The following is a 13,379-nucleotide window of genomic DNA, read 5'->3' on the forward strand; positions in this document are numbered from 1 at the left end:
CTGTATTTCAGCTAAATATTTATTGAAGCCTTTTTTCCACCTCTGACACTGTGAATCTTTGCCTTTACCTGCTAAGATCATATCTAATATATTTAAACTTCATTTGCAACTCTCCTAAATGCATAGTTCCCATCCCTAGGCTTCTGGTAGACCCTTATGGTCCACACTCTATGGTTAACAGTATGATTTTTCCATCCATGTTTCCATCAGTGATAACTGTATGATTTTCCTCTTTGTCAAGTGTGGTTTTTGAACACTGCTTCTCTATTTCATGGAAGAATGCTGGCTCTGCAGATAGACACCTTTGGGTTTGAATGTTGGCTGCACCACATTAGCTACAGGACCTTGGGAAACTACTTAACACCTTTAAGCATAATTTTCTTCACCTTCAAAATACGTAATAATTTATATCTACCTCATATGACTGTTGTAGGTATAGACTAGCATAGCCATCACATGTAATTAGCAGAGCTCATGGCACTTGGTAAGCACTATAAATATTAGACGTTATTATTATCACTATTATTCTTATTGCAAAGCAGTCACTCTGAGTACTCTTTTCAATATATTTGCTCCACTTTTAAGTTGTTAAATTTTTATAGCATCTTTCAATATTTTGAGGACTGAAAACTTAGTCAATTTTTACTCTAAGACACAAACTCACTATTGCTACTCGATCTTTTTTTTTTAATGTAATAGGCAGAACTTTATTTTTTTATTTTTAACCATTTTTAATTGAAGTATAGTTATTTGACAATATTGTGTTAGCTTCAGGGGTACAGCAAAGTGATTCAGTTATATATATGTATGTATACATATACATACATATATTCTTTTTCAGATTCTTTTCCATTATAGGTTATTACAAGACATTGAATATAGTTCCCTGTGCTATATGGTAAGTCCTTGTTGTTTATCTATTTTATACACAGTAGTGTGTATATGTTAATCCTAAATTCCTAATTTATCTCCTTCCACCCCCCTCTACCCCCTCTGGTAACCATAAGTTTGTTTTCTACGTCTGTGAGTCTATTTCTGTTTTGTAAATAAGTTCATTGGATCTTTTACTGGTAATTTGGTAATACAATAATATTTATCTCTAATAACTCTAAGCATGATAGATATATAGATGTCAGTGTGTCTATCTCTACCACTAGATTTTATCAACAGTCTTAAGAACTGAGAGCTTGTACATCTTACTATCTCCAGACTAGCATATGACCTGGTACTCAGAAAGAAGAAAGGGAGGGAGGGAAACAGGGAAGAGATACCAAAGAATTACCTCATACACACACACACACACACATATCATACACATATGCATAAATATATATTTCCCTCATATAATCAAAATGTCAAGAAACTGTCTAAATTCCTTATTTCTTTAAACTATAATGTGTCCAATATTTCTTTAAATGACTGTGCCATTTGATGTTTTTTAAAAAAGTATGTCAAAACAGAGATATTGCTTTGTTATATATATACTTTGTGTGAACACATTTCATTCATTCAACATAAAATTCTTAATCACCTACTGTGGGGTAAGCTATATGTTAGATCTTATGCACGTGAAGATGGATAAAATACAATCTCTGCTTTTTAGCAGATTACAGATTAACGAAGCAGAATAACTAGAAGGTAGATAAATTGAGATATAACAAGTTATAAGTTAGAATAGATCATGAGGATAAGGTAACCAACACAGTGGGAAATTGAATGGTTTTCCTAACACTACACCTTGGTTCTTTTACCCAGAAAAGGATGCATTCATTTAAAAACTTTTTAAAAATTAATATTAATTTTGCTCTCTCACATCTAAGCCTTTGAAGACCACTCAGGAGCACTCTTCCTGCCTTCCCTGTATAGGTGCCCATATTTTCTTTTCTAACACAACTCTTTAACTTTTGCCTCTATCAGTTCTCTCCTCCTGAAAGTGGATAGTAAGGGCACAACCAATGGTGAAGGCAGGAATGGGGGCATGATAATCTATTGGGATACAAGCAAACATATCAGACATTACTCTTTTGGTATAATGACAGAAACTAAACTCAAACTTGATTAGGCGAGAAAAGTGAATGTACTGTCCTTCACAACCAAAGTGTAAAGGTGAGGAATATGCCATTCATTGGGCACTACTGCACAAGGATTCTCTCACCGTCTCACAGGCCTACTATTTCCACAATGTTCATCTCATTCTTTCAGACGGATTTCCTCCACTCTGTTGAAACAATGGCTACAGCTAGCTTCTGGGCTATTATAATACAGCAAGAGGCCCTTCTATTTTCTTTCATTTGAAAAACTCTTTAGAAAGATTTTGATTAGCCAGATGACACCGGGAACAATGAAATGTGATCAGAAGAGTAAGGTATAAGACGATTGTGGCTCCTGTTCAACCACACAGTGGTGGGAAAGGAAGAAAGAACACATCTGAGAAGAAGGGTAATGAGTGATGGGGCAAACAGAAGCAGCCACACATGCTGGTTTTCAGTGAATATCTACTGAGTTCCTGCAATGTGCCCAGCACTGCACTGGTGCCACAGTCTAGTGGGGGAGAATAGTATTATTCAAATAATCTACAAATAAGCCCTCCCAAAGGGGGACAGGAGCAGCTGCCCTGTTCCAGGTGAGTTCCACTCTCAAGCAGCTCTCTGGACATGACCACAGCCAGCTCTATCAGCCTGGTATCAGTCAGGAAAACTAAGCCACTGTGTCCCCAAAATAGTCTCTAAATTTCATTTAGAAATTAAGCTTTACACAGATGTTGGAGAGCTGGGGAGGGAAGATCAGAGAGTTGCCATGGAAAACCAAGGACACTGAAGCTGGAAAGTTAGGCAAGTTTTTGAAGGCCTCTACCATCTGCAGCAATGATGTTGGTGGTTCTCACATGCTTGCTTGAAAAGCTGCTATGACTCTTCATGCTTACCTAAAGTCTGGCTGTCACCAGATCCAGAAAACAATAGCTTTAACTTCTCTTCTGCTGTCCAAACCTCATGCAACTTCCTCTCAAAGGGAAATTCTACCCAGAATGAAATCGGGAAGGGGAGTCTGGGGAATGTAATTTCCCGGACCTTAGAAGGGTGTGATTATGATGCTGAGTTGGCAGCAGACAATCCATCCCAGCATCCTTACCCTGTTTCAGATGTTAGCATGTTGGCCCACGTTTATTGATGACCCATTCCTGTCAGTCACTGTGCTCAGTATTTCATATGTGTTTTCTCACTGAAGCCCTAAAACAACCCCAGTGTTGGTGTGAGATGGAGAGAGTAGGAGGGAGAGAGGGTTTTATTTTCCACATTTTATAGATAAGAAAACCAAAGCCAAGAGAGGGAACTGGCCAATGGTTCTACAGCTGAAGTAACAGTGGGGCTGTGGTTCAAATCCTAATCTCTGACAAGAAAACCCGATTTTTGAACTGTACACACCATTGCCCCTCTAATCTATTCCTTCTTTGATGTAATCGTTGGTTATGGCCAAGGGAGCCAAAGCTAGTTTATTTTCCCATGTAGTTTCACTGCAGATGGCACTTCTGATTTCAATGACTGTTGTCATTTGGGGAAATATGTTTAGGGGATGCATAAGGCTTAAAGTCTAAAAGATAAATGGATTCCCCCCCACCAATTGTGAGGGAAACTATATAGACCGTGTACACCATGGATGGTTGGGATTCCTTCTCCAAAATTATTCAAGGCAAAAAAAAAAAAAAAGTATTTGCAAATGGCTTCGTGATAGGACAAATCCTTTTTAAAATGGGGAATAGTAACTCTGCTGGGAAATTTTAAGAAAAATTTATGTGCTCGTGAATTGTAACATAGTATGAAAGTATGTTAAGATGAATTGAAAGGTGCTACTGTAATGAAAATGAAAGGCAGTTATAATGGAATATGAGACAAAGAGAGCTTGCCAGAAAAAAATGTACTAGTGGTTAATCAGAACAATTTTTGAAAGGAAGAGAGAAAAAAAAGAGAGAGAACAGGAGAGGATGTAACAGAAGTTGATAATATATAAAAGATTCAAGTAACATATTCTGGTCCTCAGAAAGAAGCAATCAGTAGAGCAACAGTGTTCAAAGGGCTTAGTGAAGAAGCCTTCAATCCCACTCCAGTCCTTCTGTAGGATCTCACACAATCTCTGCTTGCTAATTTCATTTCTAGGTACTTTGATATTGGGAGTGGGGTATCTTGTATAATAGAAATGAACTTTTTGATTACTGCAAAGATGTGTTCTAAAATAAATACATATATCTGAAATTTGCTTTATAAATGCATTTCAGATACATATATAATCAAACTCACAAATTTCCCAAGACCTCACTATAGAAATGATATATTGAAATCTTGGACACAGAAAGCTGAGAGCCAAATACTAGGCCACTATGACAACTCCATCAAGACTCAGAAGCCCCATGGGTGTCATCATGAAATGGCCGGCAGCCTTACCTTCCTGTGTTCACAGAGAAAAATGCAGATGTATTTCAGTCCATGTGAAGATGAAAAAAACTGTGTCAAATTTGTGCCACTGGGAGTTAGTGTGCTGTAATTCTGATTTCTCAGCTTGTATGGGGAGGATGTTACAAGGCTGTCCCCATTTGGTATCTGTGATGATTTAAACACCTGATATTAAGAATGGCAGTAAAACTACCCTCTCGGTGCAAGACAACATAGTTTTATTAATAATTAATAATCAATCTTCCATATTAGGGGGATGGATTCATGAAATGAAATGATTTTTTTAAAAAACTTCATGAGGCACAAGCAACAAATTGTCTATGATAAAATGATATTTTAACCCTTTTGTCTGGTATTTGTATATCCTAACAATAAGCATCATCAAATGTGAGGTAATTAAACATAGTAATTTGCTAATTCCAAAGACTTTTCATGTCAAATTTTGAGAAGACATAAGAACGATGTCACTTGTGAAAAGCAAATAGGCTACCTGTAGTGGTTTACAGTTACTCAATTGAACTACTCAGAGTTTTCAATGCTTATGATCTCTAGCTATTCCTAGATATTTTCTCCAAAGTCTTTAAGCTTCTTCCTATTCAACTGGTACAAGCTGCATCATGCCAACCTGTCATCATTCTATCATCCCTCACCACTGAAATTCAAAAGCAAATTCTTGCTGAGGTGGCTTGGAAGAAAACACAAAATTGTAAAATTATTAGTAAATAAGGCCCCTGGCCAGCAGTCAGGTAGCATGCATTCGTTGTGAAACTCAATGCACCCTCAAGGGTCTCTGCTATCTCCTCTTAGGTGGCTGCTGAACTGTAGCTGGAAAAATGCAAAATATAAATAAGTGGATGGAGTCAAGTGGCATGGGGATACGGTAAAGCCACTTTTAATTTCTGGAAGTCTGTATGAAAAATAAAGCCAAAAATCAAAATTCAAAAGTGTTGCGTAGAGGGAACCCAGTCTCTAGATATTTCGCTGTACAGACTCAAAAGCCCCAAGCCTTCTGGCCAAGTGCAGTATGATTGGCAGCTCGCAGAGATGTCTGGGATGGAAATAGCAGGTGTGTGGATCAGGGCTGAGGTGAGTAAAACAGAAATGTGTAAATCCCTGGAGAAAGAGCGTGGAGAGAGGGAAACGGTATTTTGGCATTCAAGGAACTTTCTGGATTCAGTATATCATATCAAATAAAAGATAATGTGCACTTGGCAATAGAAATAAAACTTAATGACTCATTAGGTGAGATAAATCTGATTCCTTTGAAAGAAATTCTGCCTCAGGTTGCAGAGTTGAGTAATTATGCATGTCAAGAAGAAACTTATTTAATTATAAATCAGAATGGGGATGAAACTGAATAGTAGCAAAAGGGAAAATAGGAGCAGCAGTGATTAAATGGTTTCAGAATAGTGTAATAGTACTTAGGCAAGGGTAATAAATTGCTGAAGTGTGAACACAGTTTACAAACTTGTGATATATGGCCCTGCTGGGTTGATTTCTATTTTATCTAAGTTGGTGTTTTCAACCTGTTCTCTAATAGCCTTGTCTCACTGTGTGTGTATTTGCTCTTCTTCTTGTCTTGACATCACATGCTGTACAGACACCACCATTAAAGCGTTTTCATAGTGAAAAAAAAAAAAGTTCTCACCGGTAAATCATGTACCAGCCAATTCCAAAATGAAAAGAAAAACACATGCAAACACACACCCTTATTCCCATAAAAATTCAGGTTTTAACCTTGAACCTCTGACATGTGGTGACAAAGAATGTAGATACGTAGCAGAGTCAAACAGAATCAGTAGCACCTTATTATCAAGTTCTACGGACCTCTGTTAATTCTTCAAGCTGCAACATGGGGTCTACCTACCTATGCTGAAACATCTTTGAAATGAGGAAGTTATGATGGGGTAAGGCTTTATATGGAACAAACTTGAGTCCAGGACACGGGTCCATAACATATTGTGGAGAAGCAAGGAAGGAAGGAAGGAAGGAAGGAAGGAAGGGAGGAAGGGAGGAAGGAAGGAAGGAAGGAAGGAAGGAAGGAAAGAAGGAAGGAAGGAAGGAAGGACAGAAGGATCAAGATAATTATGAGTTAGAATAATAGGCTGACAGTAATAAAGATTCCCAAGGTATATATATTCCACAAAGTGGGAAAATGAGAGAGAGAAGCTCTGAGGAATGATATGGAAGTAAAGGAAGACAAGCTTTTCCATAATGAGGTACCATAGAAAGTTTCTGCGGTGGCAGTGTTCTGGACCAATTGTCGGACCGTTTTGACAAGGAGTTTATACACCAAATGACGGATGGACATATTTATAAAATTCCATATGGATTATTTTGAACCTAACTGGTCAATTGTATGTTTGCTTCTCATCATACAAGAAAGATGATAGTCAAAGCCAGTATGCTTACCGAGGATTAGGTGCAATTCTCTGATGGCTGGTAAGCTCCTGTTTTTTTCACCTCTTCACAACATGCTAGATTGGAAAGCAATTAATAGAGAGTATTATTATTATCACAGGGATGACCTTATATTTGCTTTTCTTTTTTAAAAGAAGGAAATCACCTGCAAATTTCAGTTCTTAATTTTCAATATAATGCTGCTTGGGCATTTTTTACAATATACCAGTGTGTAGAACCACTATCAATGGTAAAGAACTCTTAAAAAATCAAAAGATACAAAGACCAAAATCCATTAGAAAAATGTGCAGAGAACCTGAATAGACAATTTACAGGGTATGATATGCAAATGACCCTTAAACATGAAAAGATGCTCATATTAAATTTTTGTCCACCAACCCCAATTTTAGTAATCTAACCTAAACATACATTCCTCAAAGTACAAAAATGTATGCTCAAGGGTATTCACTGCAGCATTATTTGTAAAATCAAAATAGTGGAAATGACCTAAATGCCCACACATATGAGAGTGGTTGAATAAACTAGGGTACTTTCATACAATGGAGGACTATCAAGCTATAAAAGGAGTGAATATCTCTATTAACTGATATTGAGGGATTTCAAGGATATATGCATTAGACGAAAAAAAGCAAGGGCCAAAAATTTTTTATTATACCCTACCTTTTGTGTGAGAAAAAAGGCCATACATGTGTATGCATATTTCTTTCTTTCTATGTATCTGTTCTATAGACTGAATGTTTGTGTCCCTCCAAAATTCATGTTAAATCCTAACCCCAAATGTGATATTAGGAGATAGACATGTCACATAAAATATACACATACCTGTAAAATAGCAGATAGTGCAGTAAAGAACACATTTATCAACTATTCCTCACTAATTTTAAACTCTGTCAATATTTATACTGATCTCTAGGCATTCTCCCATCTCCCATAATTCTGAAATGTTTACTACAACTTCTTCTTTTTCATTTACCAAAAAAATTCTTCATTTCCTCACGATTTTTTTCTTCTTACTCTTCTCAATGCCTACAGCTTCACTGACCAGAACTATTTCTGACTGCTCACTGTAAACTTAGTTCACTATGGAATTATTTCAAACCCCAAATTCTTTAAATAGGTTAAATATTCCCTTTAAAATTTTAGACATGGATTGTCTGTAGTTTTTGCAGTTATAGCACATTACTTGGGAATTCCCATCTGTATCCAATGTGAAACTGGCACCATGCCAGTTATTTTCTTAAGTTTCTTTCCTAAAAGAAAAAAAAAAGTAGAAGAGAATTAACCCTAAAAATAGCAATCATATTTCCATACACATCAATGTGAATGTATTCTTTCTCAATACCTTATCTAGTATTTTTTTCTTTGTATTTATTTATCTAGAGCCCAGCTCACTAGACAGCTTCATTGAAAACTCATCTAATATGTGGCTACAACTGCAGATCTGCAAAGGGATCAGCATGTTTCAATATCATACAAAAAGTGCAATGTAGAATAATATAAACCAAGAGACAGTTTTGAAAGGTATGAATTTCAGGTCTATTTACATAGAGGACATTTATTCTAGGAGACCTAACATTATCCATGAACAGACAAATTCATCCATACAAACATAATCAACCAACGTTGTCGATTATCATGGAAAAGACCAGAGGGCTTACAGTGATTCTTTTAAACCTTCCAATTCCAACTGAACTCTAAAACAGTAAGTCTTCTTACAGATCCTGGAGGTTGATATAAAATTATATGAGTAAGTATTCAGTTACATATTTTCTAATTTTAGGATTTTTCATATTCTTCCTTTGTTATGGACTTAATGTTGTGTCCCCCTCAAGATTCACATGTTGGAGTCCTAACCCCCAATGTGAGGGTATTTGGAGATGGGGCCCTTGGGAGGTAATTGGGATTAGATGAGGTTATGAGGCCATGAGGGTGGAGTCAACATGATGGGATTAGTGCCCTTACAAGAAGACGAAGATCCCTCTCTCCCTCTCCCTCCCTCTTTCTCTCGCGCTTGCGTGTGTGTGTGTGTGTGTGTGTGTGTGTGTGTGTGTGTGTGTGTGTGTGTGATGTGAGGACACAGTGAGAAGGTAGCTGTCTGCAAGCCAGGAATAAAGCCTTCACCAGAAAATGACCATGCTGGCTCCTTGATCTTGGACTTACAGCCTGTAGCTTGTCTTTTCACGTTTCTAACAAGGTCTTTCGCAGAAGAAATATTTTTAATTTTGATGAAGTCCAATTTATCAGTGTTTCCTTTTATGAATTGTGCTCTTTGTGTCAAGTCTAAGAATTCACTGGAAAGTCCTATAACTTTGGATTTGTCTTTTTCTCCTTTCAGCTTTGTGAGTTATTCCTACCATATTTTCCAACTCTGTTGTCTAGTACATACATATTTAAGATTGCTATGTTTTTGTGGATTGTTCCTTTTATAATTATATAATATTCCTCTCTGTCTCTGGAAATTTCTTTGCTCTGAAGTGTACTGATATTAATATAGCCACTCCTACTTTTCTTTTTTTTAATATTTCCATGATATATCTTTTCCTATCCTTTTATTTTCTACCTGCTTATCTCATTATATTCGAAGTGATTTTATTGTTATCAGCATATAGTTGGGTCATATTTTAAATCCAATATGTCAATCTCCATTGTTTAACTGGCATATTTAGACACATTTTGTGTTATTATTGATATGTTAGGGCTTTAGTTTGCCATTTTTGGGGGTTTTTTTTTGCTCCTTCTGTTTTTTATTTCTCTGTTTTCTTTTCATGCCCTCCTGTGGGTTACTTGAACATATTTTATAATTCTCTTTTGATCTATCTATAGCATTTTGAATATGCCTCTTTGTATAGATTCCCTGGTATATACATAGGTAGGTATACATAACATCACAGTTTACTGATGTTCTCATTTTACCAGCTCAAGTGAAGGATAGAAACATTAGTTCCCTTTACTTCTCACTACCCTTACCACTTACAATTATCTTAAATATTTTCTTTACATATATTTAGAACTGCAACAGTTTTATAATTTTTGCTTTAACCATCAAACATAATTTTGAAAACTCAAGAGAAGAATATAGGCCTACTGTATTTACTGATATTTTTGCTTATTATGTCCTTCCTTCCTGATATAATAAGGTTCCTTCTTATATAGTTTCCTTTCTGTTCAGAGAATTCCTTTAGCCATTCTTTTAGGGTAGGTCCCCTGGGACAAATTCTTTTCGTTTTCCTTCCTCTTGATGTCTCCTTCACTTCTGAAACACATATTCACTAGCTGTAGGATTGAGCTGACAATTCTTTTCCTATAGCACCTGAAAAATACTGTGCCACTTCCTTCAAGTCTCCATGGATTCTGATAAGAAATCTTGTCATTCTAATTATTTTTCTCCTACACATGAGATGTTGTATCTCTATGACTGTCTTCAAGATTTGTCTTTAATTTTCAGTTTAATTTTGATGTGCTTTGGCATTGATTTCTTTGGGGCTCATTCAGTGTCCTAATTCAGTAGGTTTATGTCTCTTGCCAAATTTGGGAAGTTTTCAGCCATTATTTCTTTGAGTATTTTTTCAGACCTACCTTCCTTCTCTCCTTCTAGGACTCCAATGACATGAATATTAGCTCTTTCGTTATAATCTCCCTGGTCCCTGAGGCTCTGTTCATTTATGTTTAGTTTATTTAATCTCAGATTGAATAATTTCAATTGCAGCTATTTGTTTCTTTGTCCACTCCATTCTACCATTGAGCTCATCCTAGGGCCTTTAATTTTGGCTACTGTATTTTTCAGTTCTAAAATTTCCATTTGGTTCTTCTTTATATCATCTATCTCTTTGCTGAGACTTACTAATTTTTTATTTTTTTCACGTACATTTTTATTTGCTCACTGAAGTATTTTTATGATGACTCTTTTAAGATATTTTTCAGATAATTCTAACATCTAGGTCATCTTGGTGATTGTCTCTTTTCACTGAGTAGGAGATCTTCCTGGTTCTCAGTATAAGTGACTTTCTGTTGCAACCAGGACATTTTTGTTTTATGTTCTGAGACTCTGTATCTTAAACCTCTGCTTTAGCTAGCTTTCTCTCAAACTGTTCTGGCAGGGGAAGGGGGAAGCACTATATCATTATTGTTAGGTTGTGGTAGAAGCTTACATTACCCACTTATCCTCCACTGACACAAGGAGGGAAGCTCCTCATTATTACTGGTGGGGGGGTGGGCGCGCGGTGGTGGCTTAGCTATTTTGAAAGTCTTGACTTTTCACTAGGGATCCTCTGATTCCACCCGAGGGAGGGGAAGGGATGCTTTACTACTTCTGGGAGGGAGACGAAATCCAGTCTCCCTAGTCAGTCTCCACTAATCTGGAGGCTTAGAATGAGGCTTATTATTGGCCAGCAGGGATAAAAGTCCCCGTTCCCTACTTGGCTTTCCCTGACATCACCACAGTGGGGGTGTTGGGGTGCCTCATTAGAACATCACGAAGGCAAATTCTAGGCTCCCCACTCAGCTTGTACAGGTTGAAGTTTAGGGTGACACTATAGAGTTTTATGTGGGGCTTGGTTTGAGTAAAATGACTATTATCTAAATGTTTTCTGTCTTGGATCACAGAATTTTAGTGTTTAAAGGAACCTTAAAAATCATATAGTCCAATCCTCTAATTTTATATATGAGGCCCAGAGAAATGAAATATATTGCCTATGATCATAATTTCTAGTTAGCATTAGATATTGGATTAAAACATAAGTCTTTGGATTCCTACTTCAAGGTTTTTTCTCCTTTACTAGGTACTTTGTACAGCCACAATTAATTCAGGCAATGAAAGAATACCATATTAAATATTTAAAAATCATTTTGTATTTTTAGACAACTATGCATTTGTAAATTTAAATGTCCAAACATAAATGTTTCGCTTTATCAATGTAAGTATGATATTATAGCAAGGTCCTGAAGTTTCTAGAGCTATAATTTCAATAAAAATTGGTGTATTCACATGACCTAATGGTTAGATATTTCTTCTCCTTTCTCCTACAAATTTTTCCAACACTTGCCTTGACATTTGCTCCTAAAATACTTCACTGTTTGAAGTTTAACAGGATATATGCCATTGTAAGAAATGCTATCTTTTCAAAGCTGTGCCTTAAAAAAGCAGCTCATTTTTCATAGTTCCCAATGGCATATGTCAAAATAGAAGAAGATGAGGTATATTTAGAATTTTTGGTATGCTCCTTGGAAGAGGTCTTCGCCTTGGAATAAGAGGAACACTACTGAGGTGTTATCCTTAACACCAGGATTAGAGAATTGGTAACTATCCAAAATGGAGGCAAAGACTAAGTCTACCAAATTCCAAAACATTTTTTTGCAGGAGGGTCTCCTCAGTTAAAAGTGTCTCTTCAGTCCATGTCTGCTTTTCAGTGTTCGAAATTAGAGAGAATGTGAATTTATTTTATTAAGGATAATAAATGAGAATTCTGTCTATGCTTCCAAGAGAGACTCACTGACAGCCGATCAGAAACTTGAGATTAAAAACCCTAATATCTGTCTATAGAAAAGACATTTACAACACAAACATTTTAAGGTTTAACATATACTTTTACCTCTTATAAGTAATGAACTGTCTATATTAAAGACCCAAATTGTGTTCATGATAGAAAAAGTGGGGTGAATAGAAGCAATAAGTTACTGCACTGTGTTTGAGAGAAAAGAGTACACTGGATGTGCAATAGTAGGAAAATATAAAATGTCATAGGAATATAGTATGAAAATAGGAGCTTACGAGTTATAACCACTAGAGTGATACATTCATTTGTGCAAATCATATTATTACCTAATATTTCTATATATATATGCAGTAATTTTGGCCTTCTTTTACTTAAGGCTCTGCCACATTTAGCTGATACACAATTTTCATTTTAACACAAAAATCTTCCTTTTAACATTTAAACATAATACTTATTGAGTAAATAATCACATAATAATTTGTTGTGATATTAATATAATAATTTAAGTATCTGCTATGAACTGGGCCAAGTACTAAAAATTGTTTAAACCTAATTATGTCTTTATATGTTTGTAGTTCTGTGACACGACATATATTTGCAAATGTGCAGAACTATAATCAAGATTGTGTGATATATGTTGTAAGAGCAATAAACATCATTCTAGTACAGAAGATGAATGATAACTGATTTCTTTTGAACTTCTAAATTCAAGCCCAGGCAACAAGTAAAAATACACCACAGTTAGAAAAGCCCAGGAATCTTGTTTCTAAATTTAAAATCTACCATAGAAGAGAGGATGATTTTCTTAAATTTGCACTTAAGAAAGAAATATAGGCATACAGAGCCAAAAAAAAAAGGTTACTTAATGTTAATCTACTTTGATAAAGATTTATATTCCTCTATGAAACCAGATGGTAAAGATTATATATTTTGATATAAAATGGGTAAATATGCCATGATGGAAAGAAAGTATTATGGAGAGAACTTTGATCTATGGAGGTGCTAGAAGCAATTAAAGATA

At 35.9% G+C, this 13,379-nt stretch overlaps 1 long non-coding RNA gene across 1 annotated transcript in view; it reads right to left on the reverse strand.

Moving 5' to 3' along the window:
* The window catches only part of LOC309631796, an 80,465-nt gene that overhangs the window by 19,277 nt on the left and 47,809 nt on the right, over positions 1-13,379 (reverse strand). Inside the window, exon 2 of the long non-coding RNA XR_014246553.1 lies at positions 1-13,379. This exon is cut by the window's left edge and continues 19,277 nt beyond it; it is cut by the window's right edge and continues 27,301 nt beyond it. This is a non-coding gene — a long non-coding RNA (uncharacterized lncRNA).

The sequence above is a fragment of the Balaenoptera borealis genome, assembly GCF_965194805.1.
Source record: "Balaenoptera borealis genome assembly, chromosome: 7".
Taxonomy (NCBI): domain Eukaryota; kingdom Metazoa; phylum Chordata; class Mammalia; order Artiodactyla; family Balaenopteridae; genus Balaenoptera; species Balaenoptera borealis.